The sequence below is a fragment of the Rana temporaria genome, chromosome 2, assembly GCF_905171775.1.
Source record: "Rana temporaria chromosome 2, aRanTem1.1, whole genome shotgun sequence".
NCBI classification, from domain to species: Eukaryota; Metazoa; Chordata; class Amphibia; order Anura; family Ranidae; genus Rana; species Rana temporaria.
The window spans coordinates 354,452,610-354,470,896 of record NC_053490.1 but is presented as its reverse complement, the minus strand read 5'-3'; the positions used below and the strand labels follow the sequence as shown (position 1 = coordinate 354,470,896).

Here is an 18,287-nt window from a genome sequence, read left to right as displayed (position 1 = left end):
TATATAGCATATATAAATATACAGTGGTGCTCAAAAGTTTGCATATCCTGGCAGAAATGTGGGCATTAATATTGAAAATATGATTGATCATGCCAAAAAAAATTATTTTATTTAAGGATAGCAATCACATGAAGACATTTATTATCGCATCGTTTTTTGGATTCTTTTTAAATCATAACAGAAATCGCCCAAATGGCCCTGATAAAAAGTTTACATACCCTGGAATGTTTGGCCTTGGTACAGACACAGAAAGGTGGCACACACGGGTTAAAATGGCAATTAAAGATTAATTTCTCACATTTGTGGCTTCTTAAATCACAATTGGTGTCTATGTATAAATATGTGTGAAAAATGGGTACTAAAACGCTGATATGAACCAAAAACGTTAAAAAGATAAATGGTTAAATCTGAAACTATTTTAAAAGTGTACTGATAACACATTTTAATGGCATAAAATAAAAAACAATGGGTGTAAAATTAGAATGCAGATGTGAAAGTCCAATATGTGAACAATTAATCACCACCACCAGTTAGTGGGTGTACTGCTCACCTAACACTTAATTAGTTGATTGCCAAGAGAAAGGAAAAACACACACATCTATCTTGATTGAGAGAAAAATCCCTGGAGTACTATCCAGATAGGAGCTCACATCAGAGACTGATGATCTTCATATATAGTAGATGAATATATCATGACCTCTCCGAATGCAGTGATTTTCAAAGAAAAATTAGGACATCATCATTGCGCAAATTTGCTATGGGACAATAGAACAAGAGCTTTGGATAGCTACACTCACATTTAGCTTGATAGTGTAACACTTATAGAGCGGTCAGGGTAGACAGAATTCCTCTCCCTCCACATCCAGCACATTCAAACACCGTGTTTTTTTCATAGGGTAGCCATGTGACGAACGAACTTGGCATTTATACCATAGCTAGCGTGACGGTTACCATAGTGACCTGGGAGTTTTTTTGCATTTTCCTGCCGCTAATGGCGTTTAAACATTTCACAATTAATTGTGTTATAAATTACATATTATAGTACATTTTAATAAAAAATAAAGTTAAAACTGAGAATAAAATGACATGTAGTAAATACACATTCAAATCCGAATAAACATGTATAATTCCCGACCAGTGATGACCGATGATATTGAATAAGGTAACTTGCTACAGCCAAATTATACAAAATGTAATCAAATTACCAAAAACACAATCTATTTAAAAATCTGATATGAAACAAATAAAGGATCACTAAAGGAAAAAAATGTTTTGCTGAAATGACTGTTTACAGGGTATAGAGACATAATAGTTAACTGATTCCTTTTAAAAACGATTAAAAATAGATAAAAATATCATATAATGTGCCTCTTAGATGCAAAAACGAAACTGAAAGTACTTTAGTCTTTGTATGTTATTTTATGCCTCTGTGCTGGACAGTGCCATAGAGAGTCATGGCTAGGAAAACGAAACTAAACTCTCCCATGAGTTTTTTCATATGGAGCCAGACAACCAGGAAGTGTCCAGAACAGAGCAGTTTTACAGGAACATCATTGCAGAAACGAGCAATGAGGACATGAAACCAGGACTGCAGTAAGGTAAAGGAAGCTATTTAGTTAAAAAAAAAAAAATTCCTTTAGTGACCCTTTAAGGTCGAAATCAATGTTAAAAGTACACATCTCAAACATCTAGTGGGATTTGCATTTACTTAATTCCCTTACCCCGTTGCTTCTGTGCATAAATAGTCAATGAGTTTGTTATCTGTCACTTGGATGCCCTAGACCAGGGGTCTTCAAACTCCGGCCCTCCAGTTGTTCGGGAACTACTATTCCCATCATGCTTTGTTATGTCTGTGAATGTCAGAGTTTTACAATGCCTCATGGGATGTGTAGTTCCGCAACAGCTGGAGGGCCGTAGTTTGAGGATCCCTGCCCTAGACAGTCTAGACACTGAACCATGAGGAGGTAGAAAAGAACAGTCAAAAAACTGCTTAACAAGGTAATGGAACTTTATAAGGATGGAAAAGCAAAAGGATACCTAAAGCCTTTAAATGTGGCAGTCAATACTGTTTAATCCCTTATTAAGAAGTGGACAATTTGGGGTTCTTTTGATACCAAACCAAGGTCAGTTAGCCCAAGAAAGATTGCAGCCAGAATCTGCCACAGGAATTGTTTAGGATACAAAAAAATACACATGTAACCTCAGGAGAAACACAGGCTGCTCTGGAAAAAGATGGGTAGTTGTTTAATCTTCCGTTCATGGACAGACACAGCAGCATTGACCTTAGGGTTATATATCTTTCCTTTCAGGAGAGACTAGGCAGAAAAAACAGCACTTCAAGTGTTAAAACTCCTCTCTCAGTACAGCCCCTCCCAGGGGCGGGTCCCCCGGGTACATCCCACTCTCTTGCATCATGCAGCCTCAGTTTTATTCTGCCTAGCGTTAGAAGACATGGCCCTTCTGCAGCCCATGTGCTCTGAAGATTTTTTGCCATTTTTTTTTTTTTTGCTTTTATTTGAATTTTTCCTGCATTTTTGGATCCTGGGATCTACAATCAACTGCCGACTGGGTGACAGGCTGGATCTTGATCCTTGTAGTCCCCCCATGTTCCGCCTTCGAGTGTGTGCCGGCCTTTAGCTACGTGCTGGGCCGTCCACTACAAGCCCCGCTGCTCCAGGGGTGGCCAGTGAGCTATATGCTACAGGGCACACATATGACCGGTCTCTATGGCTGAGTCACAGTGTGCCGGGCCGACAGCCATGCCGTATTTGCTGCGGACGTTGGGTCTGTCTGGAATACCTCCAGCCGGTGGTCGCAGGATGGGTAAGTAGTATCCCCTTGCCTTGGCAGGGTGGTTCGGCTGGTGCATTCCTGGGGAGGTCGATTGAGGGTTCGCCCTGCTTTCCTCTCTCCCTTCCTCTCCCTCTTTTCCCGTTCTGGGTGGCGGCTGTGAGGTGGGGGGTCCGCATGGGGGGACTCAGTTACTACCGGGGGGCTGTGCTGCTGTGAGGTGCTATTTTTTATCGCATTTATGGTCCTGTGTGTGCTGGACTGTATTCTGCTGTGTTGTTACTGGGTTTTTAAACACGTGTATGGCCGCCATTTTGCCGGGGACACGGTTCTATGTATCGGCGGCCATTTTCTTGTAGCCCACATGCTGTTTTTCTGCATGTCGGCAGCCATCTTGGAAAAGTTTTTGGCCTCTAGTGCCTAAAATAACGGCTCCAAAGCCTGCAGAATTACTTCCTGAGGGACGGCACAGCACGGACAGCGCTCTTAGCTCTAAAGCAGCACTGCACTCTGGTCGGGGTGGTGAGTCTCCTGGGGGGTCCCCTGCTCTGTTGCGGTCGAGAGGGTGGCCTGTGGGTCCTGCCTTGCAGTACTAGGGCGGCATATATAAGTGGGTCAGCATGGAGTCTGAACCCGGAGTCTTCTACCCCTACCATGCCAGAGTTAACCCTTGGTGCCCCTGCGACCTTGGTGGATGCTATGGAGGCAGTCCTTGAGGCTTTTGTCGCCAGGATTGAAGCGGCAAGTGGCCAGAAGCGCCCCCTCCCTGTGCCTGCTTCTGGGCATGACACGGAATCACGCCCTGCAAACGTCAACGTATGACGAAACGCGTCGGGGACAACGGCATGCAGTGACGTCACCGCGTTCGTACGAGGAGGAAGGGCTCCTGTCAATGCCGGCCGGCATTTGTTCTTACATGCCCGTGTTACACTTTATTGATGTAAGTAGGGTTTTTTACTTTTTAATAAAATCTTTTGGACGTATTACGCTATGTTGTGGTTCTCTTCTTTATATGGCATATCGTTGGGCTCCTGATACGGTCTAAGAGGATCTTTCTATGCCAAGTCTGGTATATCCCTCCGTGGATTCTATGGTTTAAGATCTATGCTGCATTTCTGATCCATCCTGTGCTGTGACTACATTTTCCTGGATATCCTACTGTGGAATAATAGATAACGCTGTTATTTATTTACCTTCTGGTAAGCCTCAGTCCATGTGGTGGTGGCTCACTCAATCATCAGTGCACCGGGTGTTGTTTGTTCCAGAACTTCATTTGCTTTTTGGACTTTATTATCACACCTAATTTGTGTATTCATAAGGACTTGATTGTCGTTTAGTTGGCGCGATTTTTTCTTATATCCCCATATGCGCAAAACACCAGAGATTTCTGCGTTTTGCGATCGGAGAGGACCACTTTCAATTTGTGGCCCTCCCGTTTGGCCTTGCCTCGGCACCACAGGTTTTCACCAAGGTGCTCGCTCCGATTTTGGCCCTGCTGAGGCAGCGCGGGATCGCTATCGTGGGATACCTGGACGACCTTCTTCTGAGAGCTTCTTCAAGCTCAGAATTAGAAGAGGATGTGTCTATCACCTGTCAAACCCTCAGAGAATTCGGTTTTGGCTATTGAATGCCCAGAAATCGGTACTGGTACCATCTCAGCGGCTGGAATACCTGGGGTTAGTCCTGGACTCCTCAGAGGCGAGAGTTTTCCTCCCAACGGAAAAACTACAGACATTGCAGTCTGCGGTGCAACGGCTGACGACCCAGAAATGGGCATCGCTTCGCTTTTGCATGAGAGTGCTGGGTCTGATGGTGGCCTCTTTCGAGGCAGTGCCGTATGCCCAATTTCACACTCGAGCATTGCAAAAAAAGATTCTGTCACGTTGGGACAAGCTCCCTTCGTCTCTGGATTACCAGATTCGGGTGAGTTGCCCGGTCAGGTCCTCCCTAGTGTGGTGGCTGACATCTCCGGCACTTCGGGCCGGAAAATCATTTCTGCCGTGCCATTGGACAGTGATCACGACGGATGCCAGCCTCTCCGGCTGGGGGGAGTGTCTGGGGTGTCCAGTCAGCCCAGGGGCGCTGGACTCAGGAGTCCCACCTACCAATCAATGTACTGGAGCTCCGAGCGATCAAGTTGTGTCTCTCCAAGTGGTCTCTGGGTCTACAGGACCGACCGGTCAGGATCCAGTCCGACAACGCAACGGCCGTCGTGCACATCCTCCGGTGGGCCGAAAGGTACGTTTCGGCTTTGTCGACCGTGTACATTCCGGGGGTGCTGAACTGGCAAGCCGACTACCTAAGTCACCAAACGCTAGACCAAGGAGAATGGTCGCTACACCCGGAGGTGTTTCAGAGTCTGTGCCAAAGATAAGACATTTTCTAGACGTGGACCTTCTGGCGTCCCGTATCAATCGGAAGGTGTCACGGTTCGTGGCCAGGTCAAGGGATCTGTGGGCGGACGCGTCAGACGCGTTGGTGGCACCATGGGGTCACTATCGCCTAATCTCTACGCCTTTCCTCCTCTGAAGCTTCTTCCTAGCCTGCTTCGCAGAGTGGAAGCCGAGGGGATACCAACAATCCTGATCGCTCGGGATTGGCCGCGCCGTCCCTGGTACGCGGACCTGGTGTGTCTGGTGGTAGACGTCCCCTGGCGTCTACCCCTGAGAGAATATATTTTGTCGCAGGGTCCGATCTTTTACCCTGCTTTATAGTCGCTGGCTTTAACGGCGTGGCTGTTTAGAGCCAGGTGCTGAAGGATTGAGGCCTGTCGGGCTCGGTGATCTCTACCATGTTACGAGCGCGGAAGTCTACTTCACAAAAGATTTACCATCGTACGTGGAAGGCCTACATCGCTATGTGTGAAGAGATGAAATGGCACCCCCGTATATACGTGATGTCCCGGATTCTGCTGTTCTTACAGCGTGGACTGGATCAGGCTCTCGCCTTAAGTACGGTTAAGAGTCAGATTTCGGCTCTAGCTGTCTACTTTCAGCCACCCTTGGCGGCGCGCTCCCTGGTGCGTACGTTTGTGTAGGGGGTTCGGCACGTGGCCCCTCCTGTGCGCCCTCCACTGCCTCCATGGGACTTGAATTTAGTCCTTTCGGTGCGGAGGGAGGAGGAGACGCTTTGACGTGCTGCGTCTTGGTCCCGGAGGACGGGCGTTCGTAGTAGCCGGCCGGCTCGATTTTTTACGCTGTTATTGACTGTTTTTCATGTAAGTGCAACCTTTTTATTACATTTTTATTATCTACGGTACATCACTATGTGGATTCATTTCTTTTTTGGTGACACACATCGCTGTGGCTGTTTGTGAGAGTTTCCGACGCTTTGGCTGGTGAATTCTAGGCAATTTCTCTAAAGGCCCTGGCTGGGTTTGGCCACAAGCTGTTTGTCTCTATGTGTCTAGTAAGAGTCCCCCCTAATTGGTGATACCTTTCGGTGGTGGCTTTTCCTTGGTGTGCTACTATAATTTGAGTTTTATTTGCGGTACATCACTATATGAGATTTTTTTTTTCATGTACCTTGGATTTCCATCTTATCCACACATTTGGAGGATCACCATCTAGAGTGTCAGCGGCAGTTCCTGATAAAGACCCTAGCTATGGGTTCCAGCTGCAAGCCTTGTTTGCTTGCCCATCTGGTAAGCGCATAATCAATTATTTATCCATTTCACTGGTGGAGGATTCTATATTCAATATTTCACTCACGAGATGTGAACTTACACTATAATTTTTTTGCCCATTGGACTTTATGGACATTATTTATATCAATTTATTTTTTACTCACTTATTTCTTACTCACTTATGGTTTAGCGCAACTGATTTTTTCTTCTCTTATGTACATTGTGTGTATATCACAATTTTTGTTGCAGCTCACATATATTTTTTGTTTGTTTAGTTAGTTAGTGCAGTATCATATTTTTCCTTGCTCTTCAAGAAGCTCCGTTTGAGGACATTCGGAAGATTCCTTTGTTGACTCTGTCCCAGAAGGTGGTTTTTCTGGTGGCAATACTTGGTCAGACGAGTATCTGAACTGGCGGCCTTGTCCTGCAAGGCTCCTTACTTGGTCATCCTTAAGGATAAGGTGGTGCTGCGGCCGCAGCCGTCATTCCTTCCAAAGGTTGTTTCGGCTTTTCACATTAATGATGACATTGTTTTGCCATCCTTATGTCCTCGGCTGAAAAACCCGAAGGAGGCCACTTTACATTCCTTGGACGTGGTTCGGGCCCTACGGGTGTACTTGTCTGCTACGGCTCCGTTTCGGAAGTCGGACTCACTGTTCGTGTCGGTGACTGGTCCTAAGAAGGGTCTGGCAGTCTCGTCGGCCACCATTTCTAGGTGGATCAGACAGGTCGTGCTCCAGGCCTATGCCCTAAAGGGGCGGGCGCCTCCCTTTCAGGTTACAGCGCATTCGACCAGGGAAATTGGTGCCTCTTGGGCTTTCCGCCATCAAGCGACTGTTTTACAGGTGTGTAAGGCAGCGACTTGGTCGTCAATCCACACCTTCTCAAAGTTTTACAAGGTGGATGTGAGTGCATCTTTGGATGCCTCCTTTGGCCCCAAGGTTTTACAGGCGGCAGTTTAAGGTTGAAGTTCCTCCGTTGAGGAACTCTGGTTTGTTTGGGGTGAAGCTTGGTTTGCTGTGTTTTTCCCACCCCTCGAAATTTTTTGACACTGCTTGGGGACGTCCCTAAGGTCAATGCTGCTGTGTCCGTCCATGAACGGAAGAATTTTTGTACTCACCGTAAAATCCATTTCTCTGAGTTCATGGACGGACACAGCACCCACCCCTCCTTTGTTTGTACTGCTTGTTTACGAACTGAGGCTGCATGATGCAAGAGAGTGGGATGTACCCAGGGGACCCGCCCCCTGGGAGGTGCTGTACTGAGAGAAGTGTTTTAACACTTGGAAGTGCTGTTTTTTCTGCCTAGTCTCTCCTGAAAGGAAAGATATATAACCCTAAGGTCAATGCTGCTGTGTCTGTCCATGAACTCAGAGAAATGGATTTTACATTAAGTACAAAAATTATATTTTTAAAGGAGCACAATACGATAATACTTGAACAAAAAAGAGCTTCATGGTCAAGTTGCCAGAAAGAAGCCTTTACTGCACAAGTTCCACAATAAAGCCTGGTTACAATATGCTCAACACCTTGACATGCCTCATGGGGCTTTTTTGTGGCATTGGCGCAGTAAATGCTTCCTTCTGGCAGCTCAACCATTCATTTTTATTCAAGTATTGTTTAATTGTGCTCCTTAACCACTTAAGGACCGCCTCCTGCACATTTACGTCGGCAGAATGGCACGGCTGGGCACGTGCACGTACAGATACATCCTGTGCTAGTACCCAGCCGCGGGCAGGCGCGACCCGGTCCGAAGCTCCGTGATCGGGACTGCGGGACCCGCGGACCCGATCGCCGCTGGAGTCCCGCGATCGGTCCCCGGAGCTGAAAAACGGGGAGAGCTGTGTGTAAACACAGCTTCCCCGTTCTTCACTGTGACGGCGTCATCGATCGTGTGATCCCTTTTATAGGGATACACAATCGATGATGTCACACCTACAGCCACACCCCCCTACAGTTAGAAACACATATTAGGTCATACATAACCCCTTCAGCGCCCCCTTGTGGTTAACTCCCAAATTGCAATTGTCATTTTCACAGTAAACCATGCATTTTAAATGCATGTTTTGCTGTGAAAATGACAATGGTCCTAAAAATGTGTCAAAATTGTCGGAAGTATCCGCCATAATGTCGCAGTCACGAAAAAAAACGCTGATCGCCGCCATTAGTAGTAAAACCCAAAAAAATTATAAAAATGCTTTAAAATTATCCCCTATTTTGTAAACGCTATAAATGTTGCGCAAACCAACCGATAAACGCTTATTGCGTTTTTTTTTTACCAAAAATTGTTAGAATACGTATCTGCCTAAACTGAGAAACATTTTTTTTATATATTTATGGGGGATATTTATTATAGCAAAAAGTAAAAAATATTGAATTTTTTACAAAATTGTCGCTCTATTTTTGTTTATAGCGTAAAAAATAAAAACCGCAGAGGTGATCAAATACCACCAAAAGAAAGCTCTATTTGTGGGAAAAAAAGGACGCCAATTTTGTTTGGGAGCCACGTCGCACGACTGCGCAATTGTCTGTTAAAGCGACCCAGTGCCGAATCGCCAAACCTGGCCGGGTCCTTTAGCTGCCTAACGGTCCGGGTCTTAAGTGGTTAAAAACAACCACCCGTCTTATTGGAGAGCAGCCTGTATTTCTCCTGGGTTTTCTTTGTATCCTGGGCAATTCTTCCGCCAGTTGTGGCTGTAATCTTTCTTGGTTTACCTGACCTTTGCTTGGTATCAAAAGAGCCTCGAATTTGCCACTTCTTAACCACTTAAGCCCCGGACCTTTAGGCAGCTAAATGCCCAGGCCAGGTTTTGCGATTCGGCACTGCGTCGCTTTAACAGACAATTGCGCGGTCATGCGACGTGGCTCCCAAACAAAATTGGCGTCCTTTTTTCCCCACAAATAGAGCTTTCTTTTGGTGGTATTTGATCACCTCTGCGGTTTTTATTTTTTTGCGCTATAAACAAAAATAGAGCGACAATTTTGAAAAAAATACATTTTTTTTTTACTTTTTGCTATAATAAATATCCCCCAAAAACATATATACATTTTTTTTTCCTTAGTTTAGGCCGATACGTATTCTTCTACCTATTTTTGGTAAAAAAAATCGCAATAAGTGTTTATCGATTGGTTTGCGCAAAATTTATAGCGTTTACAAAATAGGGGATAGTTTTATTGCATTTTTATAATTTTTTTTTTTTTTTTTACTACTATAGGCGGCGATCAGCGATTTTTTTTCGTGACTGCGACATTATGGCGGACACTTCGGACAATTTTGACACATTTTTGGGACCATTGTCATTTTCACAGCAAAAAATGCTTTTAAATTGCATTGTTTATTGTGAAAATGACAGTTGCAGTTTGGGAGTTAACCACAGGGGGCGCTGTAGGAGTTAGGGTTCACCTAGTGTGTGTTTACAACTGTAGGGGGGTGTGGCTGTAGGACTGACGTCATCGATCGAGTCTCCCTATAAAAGGGATCACTCGATCGATACGCCACCACAGTGAAGCACGGGGAAGCCGTGTTTACATACGGCTCTCCCCGTTATTCAGCTCCGGGGAGCGATCGCGACGGAGCGGCTATAAACGAATAGCCGCGCCGTCGTCCCGGATCGCTCCCCGAGGTAAGCCGCCCGCCGCACGCAGCGGGGGGGGTCCCGATCGGACCCCCCACCCGCTAGAAGGCAAGGACGTATATATACGCCCATCTGCCTGTACGTGCCATTCTGTGGACGTAAATAGGCGTGTGGCGGGCGTTAGTGGTTAATAAGGGTTTAAACAGTACTGACTGGCACATTCAAGGCTTTTTTTATATCCTTTTCCATCTTTATAAAGTTCCATTACTTTGTTACGCAGGTCTTTTGACTGTACTTTTCTACATCCTCATGGCTCAGTGTCTAGCCTGCTTAGGGAATCCAAGTGAGAGCTAACAAACTCATTGGCTATTTGTACACAAAGCCACAAATGTGAGAAATTAACCTTTCAATTGCCATTTTAACCTGTTTGTGACACCTTCTGTGTCTGTACCAAGGCCAGACATTCCAGGACATTTGGGTGATTTCTGTTATTACGATTTAAAAAGGATCCAAAAATCTATGTGATAATAAATGGCTTCATGTGATTGCTATCCTTAAAGGAACACTAAAGGCAGAATTTTTTTTTTTTTTTAATTAACAAAACATGTTATACTTACCTCCACTGTGCAGCTCGTTTTGCACAGAGTGGCCCCGAATCCTGTCTTCTGGGGTCCCTCGGCGGCTGTCTCGGCTCCTCCTCGCAAAAGCTTTCTACCTTCATGCGAGTGAGCTCGCATGGTGGCAGGGCCGGCGCAACCACCAGGCGGACCAAGCGGCCGCTTGGGGCGGGCAGGTCCGCAGCCTGGGATGGGGCGAAAAGATGACCTTTTTTTTTTTTATTTACTGTCCGGAGTTGCCGCCGCCCTCCGGCGCCCGGTGTCCCGCTCCAGGGCTCGAGTTGCGGGAACGGCGTCTGTAGAGGAGAAGGGAGGGAGAAAAAGTTTCACTGACACCGCACTGCCCCGCCCCCTCCCCCGGCGAGCTGTTGCAGAAGAACAATAACATCATTAGCATGTGACAAACCCGAGTCTCTGCTGCCTGACTAGTAACTCCCCCCAGCAGGAGATCGTGGCCAGCACTAGCTAAACTTCTCTTCCTTCTCTGCTGAAGGGAGCATGCTGGCTGCTTGTAATTTTTTTTTGTGATGGACGCTGATGAGCTGACCAGCCAATCTGCAGGCACTTGATAGGGCTAGGTGCATGCAGATTGGCTGGTCAGCTCATCAGCGTCCATCACAAAAAATTTTTACAAGCAGCCAGCATGCTCCCTTCAGCAGGAGAGAAGAGAAGAGAAGTTTAGCTAGTGCTGGCCACGGTCGGGTTTGTCACATGCTAATGATGTTATTGATGTTAGGAAGCAGCATGGATGGAGGGTAAGTCACAGAAATTGTGTGTGTTACTGTGCCCCCCCCCCCTGCAGACTTTAATTAATCTCCTGTTTAAAGGGAAACCTGGCTGAGGTTGACAGGCTGGCATTGTGAAGATGGATGAGGATGACTCTGGGTGGATATGAGAGTTACATTGTGGAGATCCTCTTCACAGTGTAACTCTCATCCCCACAGAGTCATCCTCATCCATCTTCACAATGCAACACAATCATCTTCATCCCCACCCAGCACCATCCATCCCTCTCTAACGCATCCCCTGCACCATCTATCCCTTTCCACAACACATCCCCACCTAGCACCATCCATCCCTCTCTAACGCATCCCATGCACCATCTATCCCTTTCCACAACACATCCCCACCCAGCACCTAGCACCATCCATCCCTCTCCACAACGCATCACCACAACGCATCACCACCCACGCCAAGCACCATCCATCCCACTCCACAATGCATCCCCACCCACCCCACTCCACAACACATCCCCACCCAGCACCTAGCACCATCCATCCCTCTCCACAACGCATCACCACCCACGCCAAGCACCATCCATCCCACTCCACAACACATCCCCACCCAGCACCTAGCACCATCCATCCCTCTCCACAACGCATCACCACAACGCATCACCACCCACGCCAAGCACCATCCATCCCACTCCACAATGCATCCCCACCCACCCCTCTCCACAACGCATCCCCACCCACGCCTAGCACCATCCACCCTCTCCACAACACATGGCTGTGGAGGAGGCGGGTACAGAGAGAGGTGGCTGTGGAGGAGGCGGGTACCACCCACCCCTCTCCACAACGCATCACCACAACGCATCACCACCCACGCCAAGCACCATCCATCCCACTCCACAATGCATCCCCACCCACCCCTCTCCACAACGCATCCCCACCCACGCCTAGCACCATCCACCCTCTCCACAACACATGGCTGTAGAGGAGGCGGGTACAGAGAGAGGTGGCTGTGGAGGAGGCGGGTACCACCCACCCCTCTCCACAACGCATCACCACAACGCAGCACCATCCATCCCACTCCACAACGCATCCCCACCCACCCCTCTCCACAACGCATCCCCACCCACGCCTAGCACCATCCACCCTCTCCACAACACATGGCTGTGGAGGAGGCGGGTACAGAGAGAGGTGGCTGTGGAGGAGGCGGGTACCACCCACTCCTCTCCAACGCATCACCACAACGCATCACCACCCACGCCAAGCACCATCCATCCCACTTCACAATGCATCCCCACCCACCCCTCTCCACAACGCATCCCCACCCACCCCTCTCCACAACGCATCCCCACCCACCCCTCTCCACAACGCATCCCCACCCACGCCTAGCACCATCCACCCTCTCCACAACACATGGCTGTGGAGGAGGCGGGTACAGAGAGAGGTGGCTGTGGAGGAGGCGGGTACCACCCACTCCTCTCCAACGCATCACCACAACGCATCACCACCCACGCCAAGCACCATCCATCCCACTTCACAATGCATCCCCACCCACCCCTCTCCACAACGCATCCCCACCCACCCCTCTCCACAACGCACCCACGCCTAGCACCATCCACCCTCTCCACAACACATGGCTGTGGAGGAGGCGGGTACAGAGAGAGGTGGCTGTGGAGGAGGGGGGTACAGAGAGGTGGCTGTGGAGGAGGGGGGGTACAGAGAGGTGGCTGTGGAGGAGGGGGGGTACAGAGAGGTGGCTGTGGAGGAGGGGGGGTACAGAGAGGTGGCTGTAGAGGAGGGGGGTACAGAGAGGTGGCTGTAGAGGAGGGGGGTACAGAGAGGTGGCTGTAGAGGAGGGGGTACAGAGAGGTGGCGGTAGAGGAGGGGGCACAGAGAAGTAGCTTTATAGCCCTCTCTGTACCCCCCCTCCTCCACAACCACCTCTCTGTACCCCCCTCCTCCACAACCACCTCTCTGTACCCCCCTCCTTAAAATGACTAAGATTGTATTTTTTTTTCTTTTTTAATAATTATGAGGTGGCACTGGTGGGCAGTAATGAGGTGGCACTGATGGACACTAATGGGCTGAACTGGTAGGCAGTGATGAGGTTGCACTGACAGGCTGAACTGGTGGACACTAATGAGGTGGCACTGTTGGACACTGATAGGCTGCACTTTACCTCTCCACCCTAAACAATAACCTCCTCCCCAACCTAGATTTTCTGAGATAATGAAAAAAAAATAAAAAATATCGGCCATCGGCCGCCCCAATTTTGAAATATCGGCATCGGTATCGGCCAGAGAAAAACCCATATCGGTCTACCTCTAGTCTGCACTGTAGGGGTGTCTGCATTGTAGGGGTGTCTGTACTGTGGGGGTCTGCACTGTAGGGGTGTCTGTACTGTGGGAGTCTGCACTATAGGGGGTCTGTACTGTAGGGGTGTCTGTACTGTGGGGGTCTGCACTATAGGGGTGGGGGTCTGCACTGTAGGGGTGTCTGTACTGTGTCTTGTTGGGGTCTGCACTGTAAGGGTTTCTGTACTGTGGGGGGCTGCACTATAGGGGTGTCTGTACTGTGGGGTATGGGGGTCTGCACTGTAGGGGTGTCTGTACTGTGGGGGTCTGCACTATAGGGGTGGGGGTCTGCACTGTAGGGGTGTCTGTACTGTGTCGGGTGGGGGTCTGCACTGTAAGGGTGTCTGTACTGTGGGGGTCTGCACTATAGGGGTGTCTGTACTGTGGGGGTCTGCACTGTTGGGGGTGTCTGTGTAATGGGGTCCAGTGGTGTAGGGTGCTGTGTAATGTAAAGGGGTCCAGTATGTTTTACATTTAGTAGTATGGTGTATATTATACTAAGAATTTCTGGTGTGGCGTGGTTACAAAAGCACAAATTAGTGTGTTTTTTTATATAAAAAAATTATTGAAAGAAACATTTTTGCAAGGGAGGTGGGTGGCCGTTGGGGGGGGGGGGGGGGGCGCCAAAATGGAGCTTCGCTTGTGTAGGCAGAAATCCTTGCACCGGCCCTGCATGGTGGAAAGCTTTTATGAGCGCACTCCCGTGATATAGCGGCGGCCATAGCCGCCGACTGTATCACTCGGCCCTGGCGCGCCGCGTCATCTGCTGTGATTGACAGCAGCGCCAGCCAATGGCTGCGCTGCTATCAATCCGCCTAGCCAATCAATGGCCAGGCTGGGAACCGAACAGGATGACAAGCACGCGCCCGAGACTTTCGAACGGTGAGGTAAGTAAAACGGGGACTCGGGGGGGCCGGTGCTGTCAGATGTTTTTTTACCTTAATGCATAGGATGCATTAAGGTAAAAAAACTTTTACCTTTACAACCCCTTTAAATAAAATAGTTTTTTGGCATGATCGGTCATATTTTCAATATTCATGCCAAAATGTCACAATTTCTGCCAGGGTATGCAAACTTTTGAGCCCAACTGCATATATAGCAAAACAAAAAACAAGCTGTAAAAACAAATATTTACAAAAAAATTAAAAATTAAACGCACCCAGTCCTGCCAAGCTCGCATGCAGAAGCAAACGCATACGTTAGCAGCGCCCGCATGTGAAAACGGTGTTCAAACCACACGTGAGGTATTGCCACAATCGTTGGAGCAATAATTCTAGCCCTTGAGCTCTGTAACTCAAAACATGCAACCTGTACAATTAAACTGTCGCATATGGAGATTTTTAAGGGTAAAAGTTTGTCACCATTCCACAAGCAGGCGCAATTTTGAAGCATGACATGTTGGGCATCAATTTACTCAACGTAACATTATCTTTCATAATGTAAAAAAAAATCCTAACTTTACTGTTGCCTTATTTTTTTATTTAAAAAAAGTTTATTTTCTCTTTCGTCCATGGACGGACACAGCTTCCTTATACTCTTGACTGTAGGGTTATGTTCCGTCTATCAGGAGAGGACTAGGCAGACATGTTAATGGTTAAAACATGTAATCTTTAGCAAAGCTGAAACGGCCCCGCCCAGGGGGCAGTACCTCTGGACCTCACTGCACTGAGCAGCTCAGTTTTTTATGCTTAGTAGAGAAGGACCTGGCTCCCATGGTCCTGGAGAACTTTTATGTTTTCTTTCTTTTATTTTTATTTTTTGATCCCGAGATCTTCTATCAACTGCCGGCTGGGTGACAGGCTGGATAATATAGATCCTTGTAGTGTCCGCAGTCCGGCCATCGAGCGTGAGCAGGCCGTAGCTACGCGCTGGGTCGGCCACGACATACCCCATTGCTCCAGGGGTGGCCGGTGAGCGTTATGCTCCAGGGCTCACATATGACTGGGCTACTGCTGTCTGAGTCACAGTGAGCCGTGGCCGACAGCCACTCCGTACTGCTCAGGGATGGGTCTGTCAGGAATGCACCAGCAGTCCTCGCAGGGATGGGTAAGTAGTTTTCCTCCTGTCTTGGCAGGATGGAATAGCTGGGCATTCATGGGGTGGTTGACTAGGGGGTTTCTTGCCCTCCCTTTCCTCTCTTCCCTTCCCTCCTCCCCATGCCTGCTTGGGCCTGCTGTGACCTATGGGGGGGGCATCGGGTCCTGCCTGGGTGCTGCGGGTGTGTCCGGGTCCGCTGTCAGTATGCGTGGTCTGCCATTCAAGGGGCCGCTGCATGGTTTTGGCCTTCTCGTCCACCGCTGTTTTTTGAGCACTGGCGCCATTTTCTTGCAGCTGTGCTGCTGTTATATGTAACACAGCTGGCAGCCATTTTCTTGTGGCGCAGGTAGTTACAGCGGGCGGCCATTTTCTAGAAGCTCGCGCTGGCTGAGGCGGCCGGCGGCCAACTTGGTGTAGTTTTTCAACTGGTTTTGGCCTCTAGTGCTAAAATGGCTCACCTCAGAGACACCCAGACACACACAGTATAGTGAGGGAGAGTGGACCGCGGCGCTGTGCAGCTTCTTGTCAGGGTGGGAATACTCCTTTGGTCAGTACAACAAGGAGGGTGGGTCTTTTTTTGTACACTTGTACCTTGACTATAGTCCCTGAGGGCTGTCAAGTGAGTGGGTCAGCATGGCGTCAGAAGCTGGCGATTCTTCCTCAGACGTTCCTGAGGCAGCAACCGGTGCCCCTGCACCTGCGGTTCCTGTGGATGCTTTGTCGGTAGTCCTGGAATCATTTGTTGCCAGGGTGGAAGCGGTGTGTGGACGCAAGGGGGGTAAAAAACGACCCCACCATGTCCTGGGGATAGCTCTGACTCTGACTTGCGCCGGGCTGCGGCCCAGGGCCCCGGTTCTGAGGTATCAAAGGATGCGGACCAGGACTTTTCGGACAGTGAGTAGGACTCCATGTCCGAGTCAGGGCAATACAAGGCACTTGTTGGAGCTCTTATCACGGCAGTGCGGGACACTCTTAAGCTGGAGGATAATGCCGGGGCATCTGCTGAGGTGTCGGTCCCACAAGCTGGCCCGCACTGTTAAGGTGTTTCCTTATGCAACTTATTTTGATAAGTTCATAGACAAGGAATGGGAGCAACCGCAGAGGACCTTTTCGGTCCCAAAACGCATGGTGGTCCGTTACCCTTTTGAGGAGAGCCTTTTTTAAAAAGTGGGCATCTCGGCCGGTTGTGGACCCCCCGTTATCTAGGTTAAACAAGGCAACCACGATTCCAGTTGAGGGGACCCCTGCATTTAAGGACCCTGCTGACAGGAGGTCCGACTATGCTGGCTGCTGTGGCACTGCTATCACACTTACTGAATGGGCAAGACTATTGCACCAGGAGTTGGAAGAGCATCATGCGCCCCCAGGTTGCATGGAACTGGCTGACCGGTTAGTGCATGGCCTCAAGTATGTCTGCAATGCAGCCCTGGATGCAAGCCCCTTGATTTCCAGAGCCTCACTATCTGCAGTGGTTCTGCAGCTTAAGGTCTGGTCTGTGGACCAGACTTCCAAGAAGGCTCTGGTGGATTTGCCCTTCCGGGGTGGGAAGCTATTTGGTGTCTCCCTGGATGACATTATAAAGAATGCCACGGGGGTAAGAGCACACTCCACCCTCAGTCCAGAAAAGGAAAGGAGCCACGCCGTAGGCCAGGGCCCTCCTTTTCCGCGCAGAAGCGGTATTTTCGGCAGGATCCGCAGGTAGGCGTCCCCAGACCGACAAAGGGCCAGCTGAGGGACAAAAACGTCCCTGGGTTCGCAAGCCAAATAAACCTGCGAACAAATCGGCGACGACGTGAAGGTTTGCCCCCACCCAACTCTCAGGTGGGGGGGACGACTGCACAAGTTTGCAGCTCAGTGGACCCCCTGATTTCCGACCAGTGGGTCTGCAAAGTGGTTTCATCCGTGTACAAGATAGTTTCTCACTTGTCCACCAAACAGATTCTTTCCCTCAAACCTGCCTCGCCTTCCGACTTGAAGGGTCGCCCTATTTGGGGCAGTACAGGACTTGCTAAAATGCGGGGTAATCATACTTGTGCCATAGAAATAGAAACAAAGCCGCGCCAAAAACAATAAACTATAGTGATTGCCAGAAGTGTATATGTGTCAAGTCCATATAAGGAGTTAATAAACACAGGACACCCTTAAATCCAAATCAGTCCATATAGTGAGGTTAATACCCCGCTGTTAACACAGGTCTAAAAGTAGAAGCTTCCTTCAGAAAATTTCACAGATAAAACTTCACACCACCAAAGTCACTGGATATATGTAATTAATGAGAGGCCGCTTACCAGAGGGCAAGCATAAATGAGCAGATGGCTATAGCCCAGCCACGGCCTTTGGTATTCACAGGATCACTCAGGGACAGATAACAGGAACCGCTCATGAGGCATCGCCATCCAATACATCCGATAAGACAGTAAAGAAAGAATGCACCATAGCGTAACTTTGTATCAAAAGGGGCGTTTTAATAAGGCATAAAATGTACTTACAAAACACAGAAGTAAAAACAGCGTAGCCGGCCGGCATACAAGGAGCCCTCCTCCTCAGCGTGGTGACGTC

At 48.7% G+C, this 18,287-nt stretch overlaps 1 protein-coding gene across 2 annotated transcripts in view; it reads left to right on the top strand.

The window, feature by feature from the left end:
- Positions 1-18,287, top strand: part of STRIP1 (striatin interacting protein 1) — a 788,574-nt gene that overhangs the window by 487,113 nt on the left and 283,174 nt on the right. The window lies entirely within an intron of this gene.